The sequence below is a fragment of the Hippocampus bargibanti genome, linkage group LG10, assembly GCF_051943395.1.
Source record: "Hippocampus bargibanti isolate YZ-2025 linkage group LG10, ASM5194339v1, whole genome shotgun sequence".
NCBI lineage: Eukaryota > Metazoa > Chordata > Actinopteri > Syngnathiformes > Syngnathidae > Hippocampus > Hippocampus bargibanti.
Window position 1 is genome coordinate 16,636,765 of NC_142743.1, and position 26,430 is coordinate 16,663,194.

The following is a 26,430-nucleotide window of genomic DNA, read 5'->3' on the forward strand; positions in this document are numbered from 1 at the left end:
TCGCTGTGCACTGAACAGAAGAGATGCCATTATAATCCTGCAGTCACGGGTAATTTAATTGTAAAATACTTGGAATATGAATGCCACTCAAAATGGGGAGTGTAGAAATGCAGTGAGCATGAGCAAAGGGGATGCTGATACAGCAAAATGGCAATCCATATAGTTTGTTCTCCATTTTATTTGAGCATGGACACATTTGTGGGTGAAAGGAATTTTAACTACTTGATAACTACAGAAAGTCTTTTCTGCGTGTGTACGTGCGAGTAGTACATACTCAAAGTATGCACAACTCCTGCATCAGCATGATGGTTCAAAGACAATGGTCCACGGAGGCTGTTTTGGCAGATTCCGATGCTAGTGCACACTCAAGCACAGCTGCCTGCATACACACAAATGCAGCAACAACACTTTTGTTCAGCAGCTCAGTACTGAATCAGCAATAAGAGACTTAAGACAATCCCGCAGGGGTTAAATGTTCTATTTACTATTTCAAACACAGTTATGCAAACGCATCTGCAGGAAAAAAAAAACAAAATTAAATGGCTGCTTTCTTTGAAGCTTCCCAATGTTCACGACGATTGCTATAAAATCAGTGCAGACAGGCCGCTGCACAGATGGAAACACTGAAACACATCATCTGTTGGGGCTTTAAGGATATAATTTTATTTTCAGCATATTTTTGGACAATGTTGTCCACTCCATTTCCTGTAATCCTGCTTCAAATATAGGTTACACGGCATCCAAGGAATAAGAACCCTTGGGGGAAAACTAAGGAAAAATGTGCAAACTGACAATTACCTCAAACGAGGAACTTACTCCACATCTCCCATTTTTTTTCCCACATAGTCAGACCACGGTCCATGTGTGACCCAAACCATGCCGCATGATCCCTATGACCTCATCAACAATATATGTGTTGTGAGACACTTGCCAGAGTATAAAATTGGTAATAGTCTTGAGAGAAAAGTCAAGAAATAAACTGTACAGTAGAATAAAGTAGTTTTATTTACCTTTGTGATGGTTGTTGATGTAGTTTCCTCTTGATGATATCCGAGTGAAGTTGCCATGCTTTCTCTGTGATTAAACCCTTATTCACACTGTCCCCTGCTAGCAGCTTTTCGTTAATCCAAATCAACATAAGTTTTTCAAACTCTTGCAAAGCCTGAGACCATTGCTTAGACAACACAGAAACACCCTTAGCCACACATAGCAATGGTCGACCTAGCATACTGGTACTGGGACGCTAAGTCACACAAACGCATACCTCGTTCGTGTTTTTCAATGATCTCCTTCTGCTCGATCACTCAATAACAAACCGCGGGGTGACGAAAACAAGTCCGCCAGCCATCGTTATATCCTTCTGCTCGGTAATATATTTTTTTAATGTTTTCTATCCTTTCACTCCCACCCCAACCCCATCCCTCTTCAATTGCTGCTGTGGACTGCAAATTTCCCCATTGCGGGACGAATAAAGGTATTCTGATTCTGATTCTGATTCTGATATTCTTCGGCTTAACACGAAGACCAGTGATGGGGTCTTTTTTGGTCCCATCCTAGCAAAAGTACTCCACTCAAAAATTAACCACGTCTGCACTCAAAGAAAAGCTGTGACAAAAACTTGGATAAGAAGCAAAACGTCCGACACCTTCAAAGAAGTACAGATGACGGCTGAAGAAACCTTTTCATCGATAAAATAGAAAGCACATGACAGGATCCGACAACAAAATGCAGAAGTGTCATCATTAATAAGTGGTTCAACAGTAGGTGGATGAGAATGACTTCTGGCCCTTGTTGGTTGAGCAATTAGCTGAACATTACTGTGATGTCACCGCCTGGGTCAACGAATGTGTCATGGTATAAAAATCTGTAACTTTTAGGGTGTCCTCGAGTTGTTCAAATGGTTGTTTGAGTTGTGCAACTCAGGACGAATCTGAGGGAGTTGCAGTTTCCATCTAGAATGCAAAGATGATACTATCAGGTTCAAGATTGCTGACGCAGTGAAACAGGTGTGCCACTTGGCTGCGGCGCAGAAGTAGAACATATTATTCCTCTCAGTAGAACCTCAGAGGGAGCGGTTCAAGCTACATGTTGAGCGGAACATTAAAAGGCACTTGTCATAGAATATCCAGACACCAGGAAAGGAGCAGTTAGCTGTGAAGCAGATCCAAGAATGTCACATGCCATGACACCTCCAAAGTAGTCTGAGGTGTCAGCAATGGGGATTAGTTGAAACGAATCAAGGATTCCAACTGACACAGGTACGAAAGAAGTGTTTTGATGAGCGTTCGTGATCCACCTTGTGTTAAAGCTCATTTTATGTTGAAAAAAATAACACGTTGCTTATGTTGTGGGTAATTTTTACCCGTATGTCAAAATCCACACACAACAGTCAAATAACTGTTTTGTGTTTCTGAGATGTTATAAACATACTTGTAAAGAGAGACAACATATTTTCTATCCCATTGGGATATTTTCGAAGTGTTTTGAAGAAAGTAAAAGAGAGTATATCCAGTGTTTTAGTCACCACAAAAACAGAAACGGGTAAAATTGAGCCGTAACATAAAATGAGGGTAAATTTACAGAACAAGCGTGATGGTAGTTTTAACCTCTAATGACTAATCATCCCATTCGTGACTGCACAAATGATGCTGCCAACAGTGTCACTTTGATGCCATCAATTCAAATTTCAAATGAAATGTTTTCCTTTTTTTCTTTTCGAGATTTTTCCATTCTGCCATCATTATCTGGACCTTTATCCTCATGAGGGTCGCCAGCAATGCTGTTGCAACATTCTGAGATGAGGCATAACTTGAATGCGCGAATCCAAGAAGAAGCTATGGCATTTGGAAAACCGACTCATGGGGGCTTTGGATGAATTACCATTACGGTAATGTTTTTCTTCAACATTCACATACAGTATGCGTATGTAAGATACATTCACACAAATATAAACATGCATTGAAAAAACTCGTCCCTTGCTAATTCAGATCATCTCCTCCCTCTTTAGTATACCCCCCCAGTTGCCAAGCTTAGCCCAGAGCAGTTAAATAATCACTAAGGCTTCCAGCTGGCATGATGTATCGTGGTTTCTCTAGAAGGAGGGAATACAGCAGACATGGCAGGAAACAACAGCTTTGCCAATATTTATTGACATCATGCTGAGAAATTGGGTCTGGACATATTTGTGTGTGAGCACTCAAGGGAGAGTCAAGTAGGGAATTGGAGATATGACACACATACATTTGACTAGCCGTGTAATATTGGCAGAGCGCTCTGGAATTTTTCAATAGGTTGATGAGTTCCGAAAATGATAATTGCAAAAGACAGACCTCAAAATTTCCACTATCGAAAACAAAGCAACACACATTAGAATGCATAATGTACGTTATGTATTTGTCCGTTTATTTTGTCACCAAGATTGCATGTTATAGTGGTGATATCACAAAATGAAATTCCACAAAATAAACCATTGCATTTTATTGTGGGTTCAGAAAACGGGGGTTTACTTGTTTCAGTTTCAGGAATAGCATTCCTCAAAAGTCCTACAACAACCACTTCACCCAGAGACACGGTGAAACAAGCAGCATGGACTTTTTTTGTCATCTATTATTAGAAGTTTTGTATCTCGGGGAGTTTGGTAATTTTCTTGCCTCAGTCATGGTTACCAGGCAGAATGTTGTGACGAGGAGCAGTCAAAGAGAGCCAATCACATCCCTCTCTGCTTGAGGGATGGCCGACAGGGTATTTGGCATGGTTGTGAGAGAGAAGGAACATGGTTTAGATAACGCTGCTGTGTTTGAATTGCCGTGAAACATCTGTGTATATTGTGGACATATGCATATATAAATATCATTAGATCCCAGATATAAAATGCCCACCAGACATCTTTAGAATCATTGGAAGTCAAACATAACAATTGACAATAGATTAATTTAAATGTGTGGAAAAAAAAACATCAAATGTTAGCTGTCATAGAACTTTCTGATTCTGTACAGGCAATGTTTTGAAGAAAACAAAATATATTCTCAATCGTTATATACACAATAAAGTTGCAAATTTCCCCGTTGTGTGACTATTAAAGGCTTTCTGATTCTGAAGTTGATTCGATGAGGACCTTTTTGCTTTTCCAGTATTGGTAAAGTATTCCATTAAAAACAATAATTTGTTTGTCAACATGAATCATGAAATATTTTATAACCACGGCAAATCCTGGTACGAAACCTCGTCATGCATGTGAATGGATGGATTTGATATTGTTCAATTATAGCTATCAAAACTGTATATTGGTAGTTACCCTGGTAACTCTTAGCATGGTAGTGTGGTTGTGGAGCAAGCATTTGGAAGGATAATATGCAAGTGAAAGTTTATATGAGACCCGTAAAACATGAGGATCAATGTGATATGAATGATTAGTATGACAAATTTGTGAAGACATCTCGCTCACTTGCTTCTTGGGGACATAACATGAAGTTAGAACTGGTGGGATTGATATTTAAGTTTTAAATGAAGGTCAATTCTTCTGATAGTCTTAAGGTAGACAGAGGTCTGAAACGGCCTCACTCCATCATGCATTTGAAACAACAGTTGGAAGGAATTTGAAAAAAAAAGAAAAATAGACCTCTTCCTTCTTTTTCTGACTTGCCCTCCTCCTTCCATAATTACAAAGTCTGTCAACATAATTGACTCTGGCGTTATTGTCAGTGTAGTTAGGAAAGCAGCTCTTTTGCGATAGCATGGTTCTTGTGTAGCTTAGTTAATCTTTCATTATTTTGATTTATTTATAGTGCTGTCATTTCTTTTCACCCATGTATACCATCTAGTATGTTGAAATGTTACTGACAGGATACCTGGGGGACATATGCACATGACTCTTTTGGCCCGACCGTGTTTCCTGTCTCTTTCTTCCTCATCGCCTGCTTGTGTTAGTCATCACATTTACGTCGGAGCACCCCGGGCCGAACTTTGTACCTACAGGTTCCTGGACTCAGATTTTATACCTGGAGGTTATCCCTAGTCACGAATGAGACGGCTCTATTATATTTTATAAGACAAAGGGTTAGGTCAGCCGCACTCCGTTGGCAGCGCAGCTACGGGTCATTGTATTTTTCTCCAATTAGATTGTCAAACGCCAACAATTCCACCATTTTCACAAAGCAACCATAGCAACAGCTGCATATAATAGATGTTTTTTTTTCCAAAATTAAATGACATTTGAGACATGTAACATAAGATTACATCATGCTGACTTTGAATGAAACATGTTCATGAGAAAAGCAGAGAAAGAGAGAGCGAAAGAAACAGAGTGAGAGAGAGAGAGAGAGAGAGATAGAGAGACAGAGACAGAGAGAGACACAGAGAGAGATTCTGAGAGAGAAAGAGAGAAAGAGTGAGAGAAAATGACCTTCAATGCAAAGTTTCAAAAACAGCCATCCATTTTCTAAACCACTTATCTTCCCACAGTCACACTTATGGGTGATTTAAAGTGTTTAATGAACCTTCCAAACAAGGAAAAAATAATCATAACATGCCACACATGTGGAAATGAGAATGATGATATATGAATAATATAATTAATTAGAAACCTGTTGTCTATCTCGGTTGTGCGAGTTTTCAATCAAAATCAGATACATTGCAAACTGCCATTGGGTAAACAAAGGGCTCAGCTCATTTTTCTAATTACAAATTCTGAGGTCACTGCTTGTCTGTTTATATGCTTGCGCTTCCCAACAGAAAAGGCAGGAGGTGGTATAATTTTAGGGGGACAATTAGCCAATTAAATGAATTACATGAATGGAACATCTAAAAATGGTGATCTCAGGTCACTGATGTGTGTCAAAAATGAACTGTAGGCACGCTGTGTAATTACACCAAAATCTATATTTTTTTCGCTCTATGTTTCAAGTAGGATAACATTAAAATATCCAATATCAACACTGTAGTACTTCACAACTTTGCAAATACATGATGCTGACATGAAGACCGTCTCACCCACCTCCCGATTTGGAATGACTTGTAAATATGTACAATGACTCTCAATACAACTATTTGAAGTATTTTTAGTCTTTTTGGGGGGTCGGGTGGGGGGTGCAAACCTCTGCTTCACACATCTTGAGGTTCATCATTATTTTGTGGAAGAATGCGGGGACAGTACATACCCACACGGCCACCCCAAGTGAATATCAGGGGGCCACTCCCCTTTCTAATGTGTTGAGTTGCTTATAATGGCCCCAAATATAGCAGAAACTGAGCAAAAAAATGTTGATACAAATTAAAATAACCAGGAATGGCAAAGTCTGCATAATTTATGATCCTGAAAGGACACGCCCAAGTTCATATGTCACAATGGAGATGCTCGACACTTAGAGTTGAGGTCCCTCGACTAAAGCTAGCCCGTAGAACCTCCCCAATGCTTAATCCTCAAACCATAATGCCTGTCAGATCCTTGAGAGACTCATTAAAATGGCAGTGCGAGGGAAAACTGTGTTTTGTGAATGGAGGAGGTTACAATTTAACTGAAGGTTGTGTGCTTTGGTGTTCTTCCGCCAAAGATTACTGCACCAGCCATATATATATATATATATATATATATATATATATATATATATATATATATATGCATGGCAGGTAGATTGACCACTCCAAATTGTCCCTAGGTCTGAGTGTGAGAGTGACTGCTATATGTCTTTGTGTGCCCTGCGATTGGCTGGCAACCAATTCAGGGTGTCCCCCGCCTCGTGCCCGAAGACAGCTGAGATAGGCTCCAGCCTATATATATATATATATACAGTGAGACCTCAGGTTACGAACACCTTATCTTACGAAGTTTTCGTCATGCGAACGTCAAATTTATGAAAATTAAACCTTGAAATACGCACTACTTTTCATGATACACACCCACCACGGCTGGTGCAGTAATCTTCGGCGGAAGAACACCAAAGCACACGACCTTCGGATCTGGCGGAGTGATCTTCGGCGGTAAGTATGGTAGGGATGCATCTGCTTGAATTTGATGGGATATTAAGGACTGTATATACTATAGTCAGGTAGCTAACGATTTTCATATTCCTGAGTTAATTAGATCTAATTTGTCAGTAAACTGGCATGCCTTTTTACATTAGTGTGAATATTTGGCCAGGATAAATGCAAGTGTTTCCATTTAATTTGAGTGTGAACTTTGGACAATAAATGAGTGACAAAAAATGTGTGTGTGATAGAGAGAAAATCCAAACTTTAAAAACAGGTTTTATGACAAGCTAAGCCTACTTAAAATGCTTACCAGGGGCAATATTGAATAAAGATGATGGGTTTAGCTAGGTGGTGGTTAGGGGCGGTGGTTTTAGAAGAGGGTAAGGAGGCATTAGGCAAAACTAGAGGCTGTGTAAAGATAAGGTTAAGTTGGGTACATGCTGAGAATTAGAGTGTATATGGATTTTTGGCTGAAGTCAATCTTTCAGGTCGTTAGGGCTGAAGAATAGTTTTGTGTGTTTCAAACCACAAGTTGACTAAAGGAAATGTCACAACTGCTGGAAGATAAACATTTCATACTAATGTACTATATGTATTTAATTAACTCATTCATTGCCAGACGTGCAAAAAAATGTGTCCACTCCAGTGCCAGGGTTTTTCTTATTGTCACTCGAATTCCAGGACCCACAGGATATTGCGGTTTAGGACTACATAAATATTCAATGCAGCATAAGACACCTTAGACTGTCTTTGTTCATCAGAATTTTAGGGCCTACAAAAAATAGTCACATGCTATCGCCCCAGTACTGGGACGGTGATGACGTGTTTGCTGGGAACTGGTGCTGGTGTTTTTGCATTGCTACAGGCAGAGTTGCTCAGTGGTTTATTCGAGGATAGAACTGTGGTTCCCACAGTTAGCTTTTTAATGCAAAGACTTAGGTACAGTCCCCTCCACATTTCTGCTTTTAATGTTGTTTTAGGATATATATTTTTGTAATTTCCATTATTCTTAGCTCATGTGCAATTACTCGCATCAGTTAAGTAAATTTTATTCCACGGAATAACTTTGTAACTTGTGTTTAAGCCTCTTGTAGCTCCTTGATTACTCTGTTTCTCCCTCCCAAATTAATCAGAAATGTAGCTTTTAGGGTAAATCACTACAGTTGGGTTTATTTATTTTCCTCATTCATAATCATTAGCCTCTTCCAACGTGACCAGCTTTTTATTTGACTTTGTCAGCAGGATTGGGTTGTCACAACCCGGTTGTGATCATGCCTGTGTGATCGAGAAGATTTTTGTTTGAAATAATTTGATTGGGAGCAACAAATGCATAGTCTACTTGCATCGCAATAATTAACAAAGCCCAATGAAGTTTTGGCCACACTAGCAGGACAGGCCAAACAACACACAACTGCTTTGATGATCAGAGGGATCAGCTCCACCATGTAATTGTTATTTTTTTTATCAGATTCATTGATATGAGGTTAAGAGACCCGCTCCTGTTTTAAGGTTTCAGTTATTTAGTTGTGCCCAGAAACTTGTTGAAACAGTAGCCGTATTCATTTTAAGATTAGGTGAGTTTTGTAGTAGGTTGTGGCAGCATGACCTGGACAGTACTCCCTCTGACGCAGCTGTGGGAGATCAACTGTTGCTGGGGGCTTTGCGATGTTTCTCTGACTTGTGCCTTGAAGGTTTCGACTGACAGGGCTCCAAGCACGATTTTGGTTCTCTTTGATAGAAAGTGCTGCTGCTGAAATCAAATGATGGAAGCAAAAAAAAGTGTGGCCTCATACCCAGTGCTGCCAGGGTGGGCAGTAGGTGGTGGGAGGGGCTGTCTATTAAAGCTTTAGCGAGCGTCCGTGTTGCCCACCTCCTCCAGAGAGTCCTGGGAGCAGCACAGGACAGAACTGGCCCTCTTGACCAGGCGCTCCATTCTTTTTCTGTCCCAGGTGATGATGCTGCCTGACCAGCAGACAATTCCATAATGGATGGCTGAAGCAATCACTGAGTCAAAGAATGTCTTAAGGAGTGACCCCTTAATCCCAAAAGCCCTCAGTTTCCTGTGTAGGTAGAGGTAACTATAAAAAAATATATAAAGCACAACCATAGCTGCATGCAAAGTTCAAATTAAATCCAAGGTTGAGAGTTGATTTTAGATGAGACAAGGGCCACTGGGACCAAACACCAGAATGCTTCACAGATGAACCTGGTTTGATTGATCATATTCCAATAAATTAATCTATTTGAATTCACTCCCAATATATGCACATTTAGATGCAGCAATGTTGGTCGTTTTGGCATACGTGTACATGCGTGATTCTTGGTGTGACTTTTTAGTAGATGAGATTCAATCCATTTGTGTGAGCCATTCTTGCCTTTACAGTAAGTAAATCAGACACTCAATGGAAGTAAACATCCCTCAATACCATGCCTCACCTCTGTTTATTTCTGTAGAGGGAAAAAAACCCTCAATAAGAGCATGTTGCCTACAAGGATACTTGCCAACTCCAAATGCATAAACACATTTTTTTTCGGTAGCAACATTCTGTCTTTGTAAGGATGCCAGTATGGTGATTTAAGAGCACTTTGTCTTCTTTCAATCCTTATGGAGAGCAAACCACAACAGCAGCCGATGTGTTCCGTTTTTAAAGCACAAGCTAAGTGGCCAATTAATCATGTGTGTCAAGAGAGTGGACCAATCTCAGATAAGACCACACACACACACACACACATTTACACACGTACACACACGCACGCACACGCACACGTGCATGCACACACACACACACAGAAACATTAAAAAACATAAACACACACACACACACACCTGCATCCCGCCTTTCACCAATTCCAACAAAAAGCATTTCAGTCCTGTCTTGATATTCGATCAACAAATCACAAAGTGCTTTACACTTATAGGAAATTATTGTATACTGTTTCAAGTGTTGATGCACAATGGCTAATCATTGTGTTTTGTACTTCATGCATTTACAGATTGGTAACAGACCCGTTTAGATTGCCATGATCCATCGTCACCTTTGTGTTGAATTACGTTCTGGTTTGGTTAATGGGAATGTTTCATGTGAGTGCATCATTTTATGATTAGTGTTCTTGTGTTTTCCCTGCACTTTCTTTGTTACTAAGTTGAAGACATGGCTTTCCTAATGCCCTGGTCAGTTGTGCTATTACTTCAATTCATTTAATTTACATCTATTTACAGATGCGTGCATGTATTTGAACTATTTACAGATTACAGAAGGCCTGCCTCCTCCGTGTTCTTCACGGGGCGATTGAATGCTGATTTTTTTTTTTTTTTGTGCAATGCACAACTGTTACATTACCTATGAGAATAATCCGTTTCCAGGTCCCCATAAAACATAAATTTATACTAAATAAGCCTTAAAACTACACAAAATATACCTTATTTTATGTATAATAGATCTGCTATTGTATTGTAATTAAAGAAATAAACTGTACTGAATAAGAAAGTCGTTTTATTTACCTTTATGATGGTCATTGATGCAGTTGCCTCTTGATGATATCTGAGTGAAGTTGCCGTAGTTTCTCGCCGACAATACCCTCACACGCTGTACCCTACTAGCTGCTTTTTGTTAATCCAAATCAGCAGAAGTTTTTCAACCTCTTCTATTGCATGACACCGTTGCTTAGACCGCACAGAAACACCCTTAGCCACACGGAGGACTGGTCGACGTACTGGGACGCTAAGTCACACAAACGCACACCTCGTTAGTGTTTTTTCGATTGTCTTCTTCTTCTGCTCGACCGTAATTTTCGTTTGTGTCCTCTACGGTTTAAGACTAGCCTGTGGTGGGGTCTTTTTTGGTCGCAAAAAAGCAAAAGTATCCACTTTGTGTGCAAAAGTAGTCCGCCAGCCACGGTGGCGCTGTTCGGCCGTGTGGTTTGGTGTTCTTCTGCCGAAAATGAGTCTGCCAGCAATTGTGGCGCTCCGTGTGTGTCTCGAAGACAAGTTTGTCTGCCAAGATTATATTCTTGCGAATGTAATGTCCGTAAGGCGAAAAGTTTGTTAGCTAAAGCGTTCGTAAGCCACTGTACTATTTCAGAGCTGTGTATATGTCCATTTATATTTGTGGCTGGATATCTGGTGGCAGCCATGGCCCTTTGACAGATATTTAAGAAAGGAAGTCTGCCAGCTGTGTTTTTTTATGAAGAAACATACTTGGAAGTTTGTCTTCAAAGATTAACTTTAGCCAAAGTAAACAAGAAGGGTGAGGCTAGAAAAGGGTACATTTTGAGGTGGAAAGATTGCATATTTAACTTCTCTTTGTTTGAGGTTGAATTAAGTTGGCATCGCAAGAGTAGAAAAACAACAGTACCAATCATTTCTAATGTTATTGGTTTGAGAAACCTCACAATCAATGTGGAGACGCGGAGGAGACAGTGATTGCAAATAAATTTGATCACCACATCTAAGATGAAGATGTTGACAAAGGAATTATTTTGACATTGTCACGATCGGGTTGGCGACCAACGGGTGGCGCTGTCAGCCCCGCCGGCACCTGGACAGGTGTTGGTCGTGGCAGATTGTCACTTTCTGGTTGGCGACCAACGGGTAGTGGTGTCGGCCCCGCCCTCAGTTGCAAAGACTCCCCGGCACGGCCATTCGGTGTTGGGTCATTGTACTGTGTATGTGTTTGCTGCACCCTGTCAGGTTTGTTTCATCTTGGCAGACTTTTACTCTTGGTTTTATTTGATACTTTGTACTTTTCTTTTCAGATTACTTTGATGTTTTCAATGTTGTTCCTGCTGACTTAATTTTAATACAATTTGTCAAATACATGCTGCTGCTCCATCCTGCCTGCTTTTTTAGGGATCCACGATAACCACCATCACCACCTCGCAAACCGTGACAGACAGTGGCCCAATTGGGGAAAGAATAAATAAGAAAGTGATAATGCTACATTTACAAAGCATGAGTTTTTTTTTTACCGGAACAGAGACAATATTAATTCTCAGCTGCTACGAAAAAAAAACTTTTTTTTTCAACATAGCTGCTTGAATCATGCTTAAATCATGTATATTACCTAAATCCAAAACACGTCACGTCTCAGCAATGACATCTGAAATGTGATTGTGCACACCATCAGAATGAAAGGATGAAACATAAAAAATACTGACCGAGATAGACACTGACTGTACACAATACTCATTTGAAAATTACATGTGTGACCCATCCTGAGCATTTGTGCCAACACAGGCGATCAATAATATATTATTGGTGAAGTTATTTTGTCTTCCAATTAGAGTGAGAAGACCGGATGAATCAAGTCTGTTTGGCCTTGGAAGTTGATTAAATACAGGCACTGTGAAAAGTGTATCAACGTGATGGAAGTCTTGTGCACATGCGTTGGCTCTTTTTGCGGGTGTGAGTCTATTTGTGAAGTGTGTGCATCAATGACTATCGATTTTTGATCATAACTCATTCTTAGCAGCCTCTCCACCGCAGTAAATCACAAGGGTATGTGTCTGGATTGCAAACGTTTGGCTTTAGAATGCCCGAAATGGGCAAAGAAAAAAAATAGAGGAATGTTGTATGTATTGGGAAATCCCATTTCGATCCCGGCAGACTCCAGCAGTGCACCATGTACCAAGTGTGATACTGCACAGCCATTACTGCGAAATGATCCTTTCCCTTGCATTGTAGCACCCCCCATTGACAGTTTGCAGAATGCCGCCAATTTTCCATTTCAATTTGGACGCCTTATCGAATGCTATTTTTTTTCTCCAAACCACAAAAGAAATAAAGGCTTATAGCTGCTCCGCAGTGTAGCTAAGGAAACAACAAAGGAATAATGACACACATTATTAACTCAGCAAGGAGACCCCTGAGGTGGTTTAAAACATTTTTCTTTGCAATCCTCCATCGAAGGGAGGAGTAAAAAGAACGTAGGAGAGCAAGGAGAAAAACACAAGTCTGATGGTGATAAATCCCGCCTAATTTATTCAGCATGAATGCAAATGTCATTGCTGAACAATCAAACAAACCACCTTTATTTTGACAACCTCTTATGTATGCTACATTTTTTGCCATGCATTATTACCTCAGAAGTTAAAAACTGAATTTGAACAAAAAAAAACAGTCATGTTAAAAAAACAGCTACATCATCAGTACCTTAGCTCTTTTCCTTGGGTCATGGTGCAACTTTATGAAGAGGGAAAATTGTTTCTGCTCACTCTTCGCCTGACAAAATGGTGGAGGTAATGCAATTTGACAGCTGATGGGCAGACCTTTAGAAAGGGCTCTGAACAGTGTCAGACAGAAATAATTATATGCAATGAGAAGCCAACAGATGTGGGGAAAGGAAGTCTGACAGCTTGAGGATTGACAGTTTAGTACATGGATGAACAGCAGAAGAAGACAATGGATCAACAGGCAAGCTGACAAATAGGCAATATTTAGAGAGGACAAAATGAAGCTGTAATCCATAAAGTATCCCTCCACCGTCAACATACACACGATCTTCAAGCCACCTGGATGGATTAAACACACACACACACACACACACACACACACACACACACGCACACACGCACACAAACAAACATATTGTTTGTGTGGTTCAAACTGTAACTGATATTGTGTGTGATGAATAAAGTATTTAGACGCGGGTGATTGGTAGAATTTATAACTAAAGGTCAGGCTGTCCGAAAACCCACCAATCTCAGCAAGCACACCACAGCTCCGAATACCAAGCGTCCTCCAGTATGATAAATATGTGTGCAGCAAATTATATTACGCTCTTTGAACATGTGTGAGACTATCTTAAGGTTATTTGCATGATTCTGATTTAATTTATTCCACGGTTTTCGGATAGATGTATTCAAATGCGAGTGAAATGTTGTTTTTGTGTTATGTTTTGTTTTAATAAAATGTCAAGGCAAGCTCTGAAATGTGTTGCTTCAGGCTCATAGCATATAAATCCACACGCTCGTTTTGATGGGCAAGCATACAAAATCTAACAAAGTAACTTCACTCTTTGAAAACCAAAGTAATTGCTCGTGAGATTATATTGCTGTGTTAGTGTGCACTTGAGGGAAGCTCTTGGGTTGGTGGGGGGTCATGGGGTCGGTGTGGCGTGTTGTCCACACATTCTTAGGCATGCAGACAAAATTCCAACTCACATTATGATTCACTCGGCATCCATTTAAAATGATATTTATTCAAATCATCAGCAAATGAATTGTAATGCTTTTCATCCGAAATGAATGGTCGGTGGTGCAGGAAGTTGACCAAAGCAGATAGGATCAAATCGACACATTAAGTGCAATGACCATGAATTATTTCTTGTTGAAACCCTTTCCCTTCCCCACAAAAAATGGTCACGTCCATTGACCTTATTCTACTCCGTTTTTCTTCACCATTTGCTTGCTTCCTGGCCTTATAAATGTTTGAGCAATTCTTCTTTTATTGCTTTCAACAAATCCAGTGCACCTGAGCTTTCATTTTCTGTCCCCATCTTTCACCATATCTCTGCCTTTCGCCTCATTAAGTACTTTCTCCCTCACCTTTCATGTTTGTACTGCATTTACCTTTGGTATTCACGTTTCCTCTTTTTTTCTCTTTTTTCAGTTTTTCTATTTCTCACATTTGCCTGACCATACATCATTTTCTTTGGTTTTCCTTGATCTCTCTATCTAAAGCATGGTGTCAAAGCCCGGGGGCCAAATCTGGCCCGCCACATAATTGTATTCGGCCCGCAAAAGTAAATCGAACTCGTGAAATTTCATGATGCTTGCTAAACTCTGGACCAAATTGTCCCACATAAGCCACAATAACAGACATTGTTTTTTACTTTAAATTTGAAAACTAGTTATTCATTAATTTGTTGTGCGATCTGGTTGTAATATGTAGAGGGGATGAAACATTCTAATGGCTTCCCCAAATTCATAACGGCCCTCGAGAGGAAACTAGAACTACAATATGGCCCGCGACAAAAATTGACTTTGACGATCTAAAGCATGCAATGATCCCTCAGCTACTGCACGCTCATGGAGCACTGCTTGGTAGATACGAGCACTGCCTCTAGGAGGGTATGGACTTTTTTCTGAACTTTCCGACCATCGTCAACTCAATGAGATCCCAGTTGAAGCCCATACCCGCAGACGTCAACCCCTGCTCCAACACAGCTGCTAACCTCCAATCAGGAGGCGACCGTATCCACTGTGCCTGTTTGGCCTAATATTTCAGAAAGGTAGGAGAATGCTCTCTCTCTCTCTCTCTCTCTCTCTCTCTCTCTCTCTCTCTCTCTCTCTCTCTCTCTCTCTCTCTCTCTCTCTCTCTCTCTCTCTCTCTTTCTTTCTCTCTATCTGTCTCTTTACAGAGCAGAAAAGCATAAAACAAAATGAAACACAATCGCAAGCATAAAAATCCAAACAGGCACGCTTCAGATGTCAGTTGTCACCGTCTGATTGAGAAACCCAGGGAATGCAAGAATCAAAACACCCAAATTATATGGGTTAAGTGTCGCATCTCGTCGACAACAATGAATGAACAATTGCAAAAGTGCCCAGAATCAATAAATGTCAAAAACGAATATTCAAAATAGCGCTTATCCGAAATAAATTGACTCATGAAGACAATGAGGATGGAAGTCGTATCTTAATAATCAAAGCATCCAAGCTCAAGCAATCAAGAACATATTAGAAATCCTCCCAATTGCCTGGTAGGAAAATGTCTATTATGACGCAATGGTTGAACTTTCTATCAATTATTCACAAACGGTATGTTTGGTTTCAACGTAAACACTTTAATCATCAAAAGAACAACTTCACTTAAACTTGGATTGGTAGAACCAGCATTGGTCTTGCTGTTGTCACCAGTCAGAAGACCAAATGTAAAGCAACCATGATTCGAGCAGCAGAGCTTTTGGCCATAAGGCGACGAACTGAGCCAAAACCACCCAGCACGGCTAACTTGCGGTTGTTGCCCCACTGGTCGCTTAATATAGATAATCACCAGCTATCACCAGATCTTGGCTAGTCCTGCTAACTGGCTGCGGCTCACTTCACAGGACAGGTTGCCCACTCACTGAATGTTTTGCTGTATAAATATTTGCCTGTTTAATTTTACTAAAACAATGTTGGTGTATGCTATTTTTTTCTTAATTTATTTATGGATTTTGTTCTTGTTGTTATGCAGGGAATCAGTGGCCACACAATAGGGCTCATTAGACAATCTCTGTGATTCAGAGACACATGGTGGCAGGTGTGCGTGCTATCCTATTTTACATGAATTTGAATGTGGCTCATTTTGAACACAGCCACATTCCAATTTACAGCACATAAGCACACTTGTACAACCACATTATATCAGTTTTTTTCTTTACTTCGACCACTGAAAAAAGATTCATCCGGGTCAAGTAAATGGTCAAAAAAGGTTTCAAAAATAAATTTTAAGGTGTCACTTTTCATCAAATAAATAAATACATACATACATACATACATACATACATACATACATACATACATACATACATACATACATACATACATACATACATACATACATACATACATACATACATACATACATACATACATACATACATACGTACATACATACATACATACATACATACATACATACATACATACATACATACATACATACATACATACATAAACAAATAAATAAAGGTGAATTGATTGTTTTCCCATATCCACTGTACTCACAAAAGTTGGTCTGTTTTGAAAACTATCAATCAAAATGCTGAACAGCCATGTTTTTTGAATATCTCACACTGGTATACAACAGAGATTAAATGGGAGCAAAGCAAATGGAAAAAGAACAAATTGTCTGGCATCTGTCCATGCATGTTTATGCTAATTTTGAGGCATATGGCTGTGTGTGAGTATTAATGAAATTGAATTGAATGAAAGTCTTTGTGATACTTTTTTACGTGATGAATTATGCTAATCCTAAAACTCTTCTATTTGAAATACATTTTCATGAGACATTTTGCAGCCTTTCAAAATTAAGGAGGAACCATAAGCACGAGCTTGAACTGCAGTTTCAAAGATAAAATTCAAAACCCACACCCCATGTGGTTAATGTCACCATTACAGGAAACCCATTTGAGATCTGCAAGTCATGTAAGATGAAAATGAAATCTTTAAACTGCAGTTAGAAGCTTACCTGATCTCTCAAGGTATGACTATAATCTTTACCGCAGCTGATTTGAGCCGCCTGCCCGCTTTTTTTTCTTAGGATATTTTGTTATTCATGACAACCTTAAGCTTGTAAATTGCTTTAAACTCTGGTTTCTTTAAGGCTTACTGTCATTGTATTAAAAAAAGCCTTTATCTTCCCAAAAGACCAACACAAATGCATTCACGGAGAGTGACAGTGAGGAGCTCAAATAAAATACTCTAATATATACTGTATGCATGTTGGTCTGTGTAAGCGCTCAGTCGTACAGGAGTGGTCCATCGATGAAAAGGTTTCTTCAGCCGTCATCTGTACTTCTTTGAAGGTCTCAGACGTTTCACTTCTTATCCAAGTTGCTTCTTCAGCGAAATAAAGTCTTACTGGTAGTTTCGGCCCTATATATATCCCTACTGTCCACACATGCCGGTGCCGGACTCTGCTATGATAGGTCCCTGCTCTCATGTTTGGGGGAGCAGAGGACTACTTCCTGCGGCTCACTGAATGTTCCTATTGTCCTGACTAACGACTGGCCTGAGTGCCCTATTTGCTCTGGTATCGCATTACTAATCCTATGTTGCCTAAGCATGCTGTTGTACGAACGATCCAAAGGAAGTGAAGGATTTAGCTGTTTTATGAAAAGCACTTCTTTTAATCCCCTTTCAAACCATCTATGTTCTTTCGCTAAGATTTTAACCTCATTGTCATCAAATGAGTGGTTGATAGCTTTTCGGTGCATATGTATTGCCGATTGAGGCCCACCATTATTACCTCTGCTCCCCCCAAACTGAGTAATAGCAATATTTTATTTCAGTTTATGACACAATAATTCTGGTTCATGCACATGGCTTCCTGCTTGATGAATGCAAAATATTTGTATCTATGAGATCCAATTTGAGGCATGATAACATGTCAACCCTCATAGGGAACATAAAGAGCAAATAAAATACTTTTGGACAAACACCTATCAATAATAAAAACCAGTATGACGTCAAAAAAAGCAGTCCATCTTCCTCTCCAACAAGCATTATAAAATAATGAGAGAATATGAAGTTGTGACCCGTATTCACCTACAAATCACACCTCATAGCCCAACAACTCAACACTCAAATTCTCACATGGGGATGTTTCTTAAGTGCATTTTCCATCTTCGACTCTTTCTCTTTCATTCACTTATACATATTGAATATATCACACATTATTTACGAAACAGTACACAGAGACATCCAGTACGCTGTTTTTATTCACTCAAATGATTTCCCAGGGCACCTTAGAGTGTGCTAAGTTAATTACATCTGGGTTTAAGTTGGGAATCCACCATTCATCCCTTCCGCCTCAGACCCCTTTTGCATTCCCACCATTTCTTAAGTCTCCAGTCAATTATTCGACCCAGCAGGGAGCTTGAAATTTAAGTGGTGATAAATATTTACAAAGCAGAGAGCATTAATTCATATTTACCTTCTTCAAAATCGCTTTACTCATCCACTCAGCCACTTAGAATAACCAAGGTAGACATCAACTTGGTGCCATCCGAGTCCCCAATTAGTCTTTCACATCTTCAGAACAGATGCTGTCAGAAAATTTAAACCCACAGCATGCAACCGGACAGTTTCCGAACGACATTGAAATTGGCCTTCAAATGAAGTAACAATAGTCCAATGTATCACTGAAACGTGTGTTTCAAAAAGTTATGGTTTTTACTTCAGTTTCCGCCCATCTTCTAAAAAATGATTGGTAAATTAATTTAACACTTTAAATTCTCCCAAGGTGTGACTATGAGGGTGGATGGTTGTTCATTTGTGGATGGCTGGCTGGATGGATGGATGGATGCATGGATGGATGGATGGATGCATGGATAGATGGATGGATGGATGGATGGATGGATGGATGGATGGATGGATGGATGGATGGAGGGAGGGAGGGAGGGACAAAATGAGAGAGGGAGAGAGAGATAGAGAGAGAGAGAGAGAGAGAGAGAGAGAGAGAGAGAGAGAGAGAGAGAGAGAGAGAGAGAGAAAGAGAGAGAGAGACAGACAGACAGACAGACAGACGGACAGACAGACAGACAGATAGATGTGTGTGTGTGTGTGTGTGTGTGTGTGTGTGTGTGTGTGTGTGTGTGTGTGTGTGTGTGTGTGTGTGTGTGTGTGTGTGTGTGTGTGTGTGTAAAATTTGCATTGTTTGTTTATGTGTGTCGTTACATCTTTATTTGTGCCCATGTATTTCATGTACAGTATGGGCTTGGTTTCTCTCCTGCCTAATTTTTATGTATTTATATTTTAAATGCAGTGTGTGAGATTTTTCCACTTTATCACTCGAGCCTTGTGAAGCTTATCACCCCTCTCATGCCGTGAAATGATTCTCGGTGAAGCTGGAGACTATCATCTCACATTGCACATATTTGAAGTGTGATTCAAATCAGCAAACGATGTGGCAGTCGTTTGACCTCTGATGAAGCTTTGATTGAACAGCTGTCACTGCTGGCTCATCGTGTCTAAAAGCGAGATTGGAGACACAGGGGTCAATGACACTGACACAAAACCACCAGAGTTTGTTCTAAGATGGACTAATTACTATTGAATAAACCAAACGGGGAATGACAAATAGCAATCAGGTTTCATAATAACAACTCCAAAACCACACTTACCCGCATAGATACTGTTTAGTGTACCCTGTGTATGTTCATTGTTAAGTGGAAACAAGGTGCAAGTGTGGGTTGTCAGTTATGGTGTGAATGGGAGACACACAGTAAGAGAGGCAAGTTATTCAGTCCAAGGTGAAGTGAATTTTTATATCCTTTGAGGGCCATTGTTTGTTCACTAATGAGGACACAATTAAGCCTTCAGAGGACAACAACAACTTGTTTTACAACCTTCTACGTGCAGGAATGCACGGTCAAGGCAGACAAGGGAGAGAAAAGTCACATTGTATTGTCAGGGCTTCCAACCACAAATATGAATTGATGCCTGCAGTTGGTGCATGCCCTCACACAACCAACTTCGCCTTGTCTTCATATTGCCAATGTATATGTTTTGTCAGGTAAGTACTGCATATGTTGCTATGCAGCAATGAATGTGTGTCAATTTTTTTTGTTTTTCTGATTGGCCAGACCAGTGCCTGAATGTGCACTGAAGGACCTTGCTGCTTCCACCAGTTGCTGAACTCATTTTATGCAATTAATTGAAGAATTGCCGCACTTTTCCCTTAGATATAACTGATACTCCCTGCAATATCTTTCATTGACTTTTATTGAGGGAACTCTGTTTTCATCCAATAAATTAAAAAAACTCATTAAATTATTTAGTGATTTTAACACAGAAAGATCAGACATACAGCTGTGATATTAAATATAAAAGCAAATGTTTTTTTTTAAGTGATAAATTAAAACCACCCCCAATACACAAATGACAATAAACTTGATCTTAAAGTCAATATTATTTGTGCAGCATAAAACAAGATTTGAAAACAAACGTTTCAATTATGGTCAAAATTTAAGTTAGGTATCGGTTAAACTCGATTTTTGGTCCATAATTTTATATCCGTAGGAATCTACCGGAAGCGAATTCATTGTGTGTTCTACATACTTGGCAATAAAGATCATTCTGATTCTGATTCTGATTCTGATCAAGAGTCTTCAACCTCACTACACTTCCCTATCAGCACTGTCAGGTGCATAGAAATTGGAAGGAAGTCTCCAGCTAAACGAGTCAAATAAAGTGGTGCATTTCCCCACACGATTACTGTGGTTTGGAGTGGAGGATAATGATGAAAACTGTGATATGATTGAAACTTTTAGGCAGATATACATCTCCACTACAAACAGTAGCACCTGGTGTTATTTATTGTTTGGAGATGCACAGAAGCTCAGCCTGTAAAATGTAACCACATTGGTTCTATATCATCATATATCACAGGATCTTTTCATTTAAGTAGAGACAGATGTGTCTTAATGGTACTCTGAGCATGTGCATGTGTTACTGTCAGATGGTGCTTCACAGCTTGCTACTGGCATTTTGCCATATGTCTCTTGTCTGCCTTGGCACAGTTTGCTGATACAGTTAATTTTGTTTCAATCCTTTATGTATCCTGCATACTATATCTCGCTAGCATATACCTTTTGTGTAAGTGTTCATTAAACTTCTACTTCAGATTCACTTTTTTAGACTGTCATTATTTTCACATATACAGTACACCTGTGTGTTAATCCATATGGTATTTGCCAACATTTTACCACAAGTATTGTTTTGTTCAGTTAAAAATACATGAAAAAAATCACATTTTGATTACTTTATAATTTTTTTTCATACCATCATAACTATAGTGCAGAACTTGCAAATGTGTTAAAATAGAATGCTTGTAATATTTTTTTTCAGATAACGGATAGATGTGTTTTTTTTATTATTGTTTTGTTTTTAATACTGCATAAAGTTACATGCATGGTGCAATTCAGCTATTCGGCAGAAGGAAGGGCCTTGTTGGTCATTTGTTGCTAAGTTTTGCTTTTGGGAAGGGTGGTATTATTTCGACGTGAATGTCTCTAGCATGGGGATGGGTGTCAAAGCGGTGGCAGGAGGTCAGGTTGAGGATAAGAGCTCATAAACCCTCCATACGCATGCACACACACACGCACACACACACACTGCAATACACACTTGGAATTGCACGAGCAGCACCGAATCAATCTATTTCACATTACCTTTAATTGGCAGAAGGCGGGGCCAGGTTCTACTTTATCTTGTCACTGAGCAATCGTTTCGTAAGTCGTGAGTACAGTACATGTATATGACTGAGGGGCTATTTATGGTTTTGTGTTGTAATTGGCACGTGTGTGAGGGATGAAGTATCGACCTAATGGTGTGTGTGTGCGTGTGTGTTTGTGTGTGTGGGTGGGTGTGTGCGTTTGTGGGTGTGTGGGTGTGTGTGCGTGTGTGCGTGCGTGCGTGTGTGTGTGTGTGTGTGTGTGCGTGTGCGTGTGTGTGTGTGTGTGTGTGTGTGTGTGTGTGTGAGAGAGAGAGAGAGATAGAGAGAGACTTAATGTCAGAGATTTTGCTATTTACACTTTTCCCCCCGTAGAAGATCAAAAATCTGCATTTTTGTGCCAGAAAAATTTCAGCACCTTTCCATAAACAGACTTCAGGCAAGCTCATTAGCTGTGCCTGTCCCACTGTCCATGTCTTCTAGTCAACCCCCCCCCCTCCCCTTCCCCGAGTAATGTGAGCAATCAATATACAGTAAAGTCTCGTTATATCAATATCGGATATATCGATAGTCCCGGTTATATCGATACTATTTCTATACACGCAAGGAGAAAATTACATGCGTGCAGGGTCGGATATATCGATAGTCCCGGTTATATCGATATTTTTCGGACTCCCGAGAATATCGATATAACGAGACTTTACTGTATAATAAAGTGCCATATGCTGAAAGACAAAGATAGCAGTCTATAGAAGTGTCATTATTATTGTTTTTGTTTTCTTAGTTAACTTTTACATTTGCACGACCTCTATTTTACTCGATGTGCACATTAGAATGTTTAAATAACGGCTTTATTTCTAATCTCTACTCTCCCTTAGCTTTTTTTCCTAGAAGTACAGCTGTCTACATGTTTGCTAATTTCACCCTGTCCGATAAACATTGATAGGTATTGATTGGCACATCCCATGTAATGTTAGATGCATATTGTTCCTTTTTTTCAAAATGTTTTGTGTTTAACAAGTGATATTTTAGCACATTGAGTTGAAATGTATTATTCTTCCAATACAATGTGAATATTTGAGAAAAAATGTTGGAGAATTGCCACAGTCTGTATACTAAAACTATCCATCTATCTACACAATTATCCGGGATTGGGTTGCGGGGGCAGTAGCTTTGGTCAGGAAACCCAGACTTCTCCCCAGCCACTTCCTCTCGCTGTTCGCGGCAGATCCTGAGGCGCTTCTCGACCAGCAGCGTGACATAGTCTCTCTAGCGTGTCATACGTTATCCCTGGGGTCTCCTACCAATGGGATATGCCCAAAACACCTCCCCATGGAGGCACCAAGGAGGTATCCTAATCAGATGCCTGAGCCACCTCATCTGGCTCATCTCGATGTAGAGGAGAAGCAGATTTATTCTGAGCCCCTCTCACTTTACTTTAAACATGCTTGTGTTTGAGGTTCTTTACCAATCTAGGATGTCCACGCACCACTGTGAATTACACATTCAAAGTGGATGGCTTTCTCTGGCCACTTGGTGCACACATTTTCATTAAAATGGGGACTACAACCTTCATATAGCTGTGCATTAAATAACATGAAAAATGCTGTATTCTATTTCCTTTGGTCAAATGATTGTTTGCTGCTTTTGGTCTCCGATGCTTACACAGAGGTGGATAAAACAACTTTTTGTTTCATTTGCTCCTTGCATTTAAATCCAAACAAATTCCATAATATGCACTTGTTTTGAATGTGTTTGTAAAAATGTGTGGTCAGTATGGGAGCTGTATAAAACATTTGTTACTGCTACTTGGCCAGGTATCATGCTGTGTTTTTTGGCACCAGCTACATAGGTTAAATATTGATATTGAACTTTGTTTTGTGAAGGTCAACTGTTCACATCTTTAATTCGGATATGTTAAAATGTGCGTGAAGCAGACTTGACATGTGGATGGAAAACAGAGGATGCCACCAAACGTGAATAATTAAAGTGCTTAAAGATTAATAACATTTTCTGTCTGTATTATTTAGTCATGTATATGTATATATAATCCCTCTGATAAAGGTCACAAAGGCAGGTTGTGTGTCAATACAACTCCTGCACATCACCAACTGTTGCTCAAATACATTATCGGTTAATACGTGTCAAATGAAAGTGTAAGGGCTTGTGTGTTTGCTGCTTGTGTTGTCGTGGCACGGTAGTCCTAATCAGGCAACAAAAAAAATACACCTTCAAAAAGAAACATCCTTGCTATTCTCAAAGAAGTCTATTTCTTCAGGGAATAGTCCTCGCCCACACGCGATCGCTGGCGGGCTCCTCACTGGACCTGCTACAGTTTGCCTACCAGCCCATCATCGGTGTGGAGAATGCCATCATCTACCTCCTCCACTCGGCGCTGCTGCACCTGGAGAATACCTGGAGCACGGTGAGGATCACGTGCTTCGATTTCTCCAGTGCCTTCAACACCATCGAGCCCAATCTACTGGGGGACAAATTGCTGCCAAACTGCTGCCAAACACACGTGCCTCCTTACTGTGGTGTCTACTGTTACAACTGGGCACAGTACAGAGGACATTTTTCATGAATGTGCACCAAGTGCACATTTTCAGATCCTAAAATTTGCTCATCTTCCTAATTTTGCTCTGTTTCTACTTCCTTTTTCAATTCATTGTCAATGGCTTGATAGAAATATGCTCTTGCTTAAGCAAACAGTAGAATGTTTTATACAAAAGGATGTTTTACAAGTTACATGACTGGTTGATTCAAGCTATATTTGTGTTGCTCAATACTCGAGGAATGTTGATGATGACTCTCATTTCTAATTTTAGAGGATGGTTAAAATGTTCATATTAGCCTGTTTAACTTGTGCTTCTGTTTCCGTGTCAAGTAATATTGCATCACTGTGGAAGCTTCGTGGAAGTGTGTCTGGTGTAGGTGATTGTGTGCTGCTGTAGCTCATCATGTGTGGGCAGCGGAGCTGTGGTGAAAATCAGACCTGGCAGATGAGCTTATAAAAGTCTGGATTGTTGAAGGCCTGAAATCCCAAAGAGGAAACCCATGTCTTTAATACTTAATACAATTTAAAAAGTTGGTTACCAACCTTCACTTTAATTTCATCACCAAAGTCACTGAGCGTGTTTGCGGTCTTGAGACGCATATGAACAGCAAAGCACTTTTTTCAATCTGTCAAACAAACAGTATGTGTGTTTTTGAATGCATGCATGTGTTTTCCTTTTCCTCTTGTGTCTCTAAATGGTGAATAAATCCCCCCCCCCCCGAATGTAGGGATTAGAACTGTGGAAAAAGTGATGATGCTGGCTATCTAGCAGCTGTTTTTTCCAGGCAGTATTTGACATGCACGCTTCGATCTCCTGGGTGATTGAGTGCATCGGAGTGTATGTAACTGGCCACGCTGTGGCAGACCTGTGAACCTCGATGCCTGCCTTGAATAGGGAATGACTGTTGAATATTTTACCCCCGACATTCACTACGTCTCATAAATATTTGTTTACGGCTCGTTTAGTATTTCCTTTTATTTGCGCATGAGCAAATAAATAAATAAAAATATAAAGTGTGTTCATGTGTTTTTCTAGTTATAGTCTCTGTAAAAAAATGTAAATATGCAACACTGATTAAGGACAAATACATAAACGTACACACTCAAACTTTGATGTGCTTCTACATCTTCAGAGTGGATCACTTCAACAATCAAGAGGATTAAATTGAAATAGGCAGATACTCAAACAAAACACATTATGTTGGTATGATGCCATTATTCAGCTGCTGTGTATATCAGGAAACATCCATCGCCACAGCTGCCCCTCTAACTATCCAACTGCCTCGTGTCAACCGTCGAACCTGAAGTTCCTGGGAATCACAGTCTCCCAGGATATGAAGAAGGAGGTCAACACCAACTACATCCTGAGAAAGGCCCAACAGACGATGTAATCCCTGAGGCTGCTAAAGAAGCATGGCCTGCCACAAGAGGTGCTACGACATTTCTACATGGCTGTCATCGAATCCATCATGTGTTCTTCCATCAAAGTTTGGTTCAGGGCCAGCACAACAATAGACAAAATCCGACTTCAACGGACAGTTAGGCCGGCGGGGAAAAAAAAAAACATTTGCACTGCCCTACCCACTCTCGAGGACTGGCACACTGCAAAAATACAAATAAGGGCACAGAAAATCCTACTGGACCTTGCACATCCTGCCTACCACCTTTTCCAGCTACTCCCCTCAGGCATGCTCTACCAATCCATGTGCACAAAATCCAGCCGACATTTAAACAGCGTCTTCTTCCAAGCCATTAACTCTCTAAAAAGTGACCCAAATATAACTGTATAGTGCCTCAATTTTTTTTTCAAGTGCAGCGTGCTCTACCGGAGACAAATTCCTTGTGTGTTCTACATACTTGGCAAGAAAGATGATTCTGATTCTGAGCCATCCATCCATTCATCTATCCATTATTTTAACATCCTAATTCTCATTCAGGTCACCGGGGTTCTGGAGGCTATCCCAGCTGCCTTCAAACACCAGGTGGTGGACACCCTCAACAAAATGCACAACTGTTTGCACTGACA

At 40.0% G+C, this 26,430-nt stretch overlaps 1 long non-coding RNA gene across 1 annotated transcript in view; it reads left to right on the top strand.

The window, feature by feature from the left end:
- Positions 1–25,366, top strand: part of LOC148892681 (uncharacterized) — a 184,177-nt gene extending 158,811 nt beyond the window's left edge. Inside the window, exon 3 of the long non-coding RNA XR_016116335.1 lies at positions 24,126–25,366. This is a non-coding gene — a long non-coding RNA (uncharacterized LOC148892681). The remainder of the gene's footprint in view (positions 1–24,125) is intronic.
- The last annotated feature ends 1,064 nt before the right edge of the window (positions 25,367–26,430 follow it).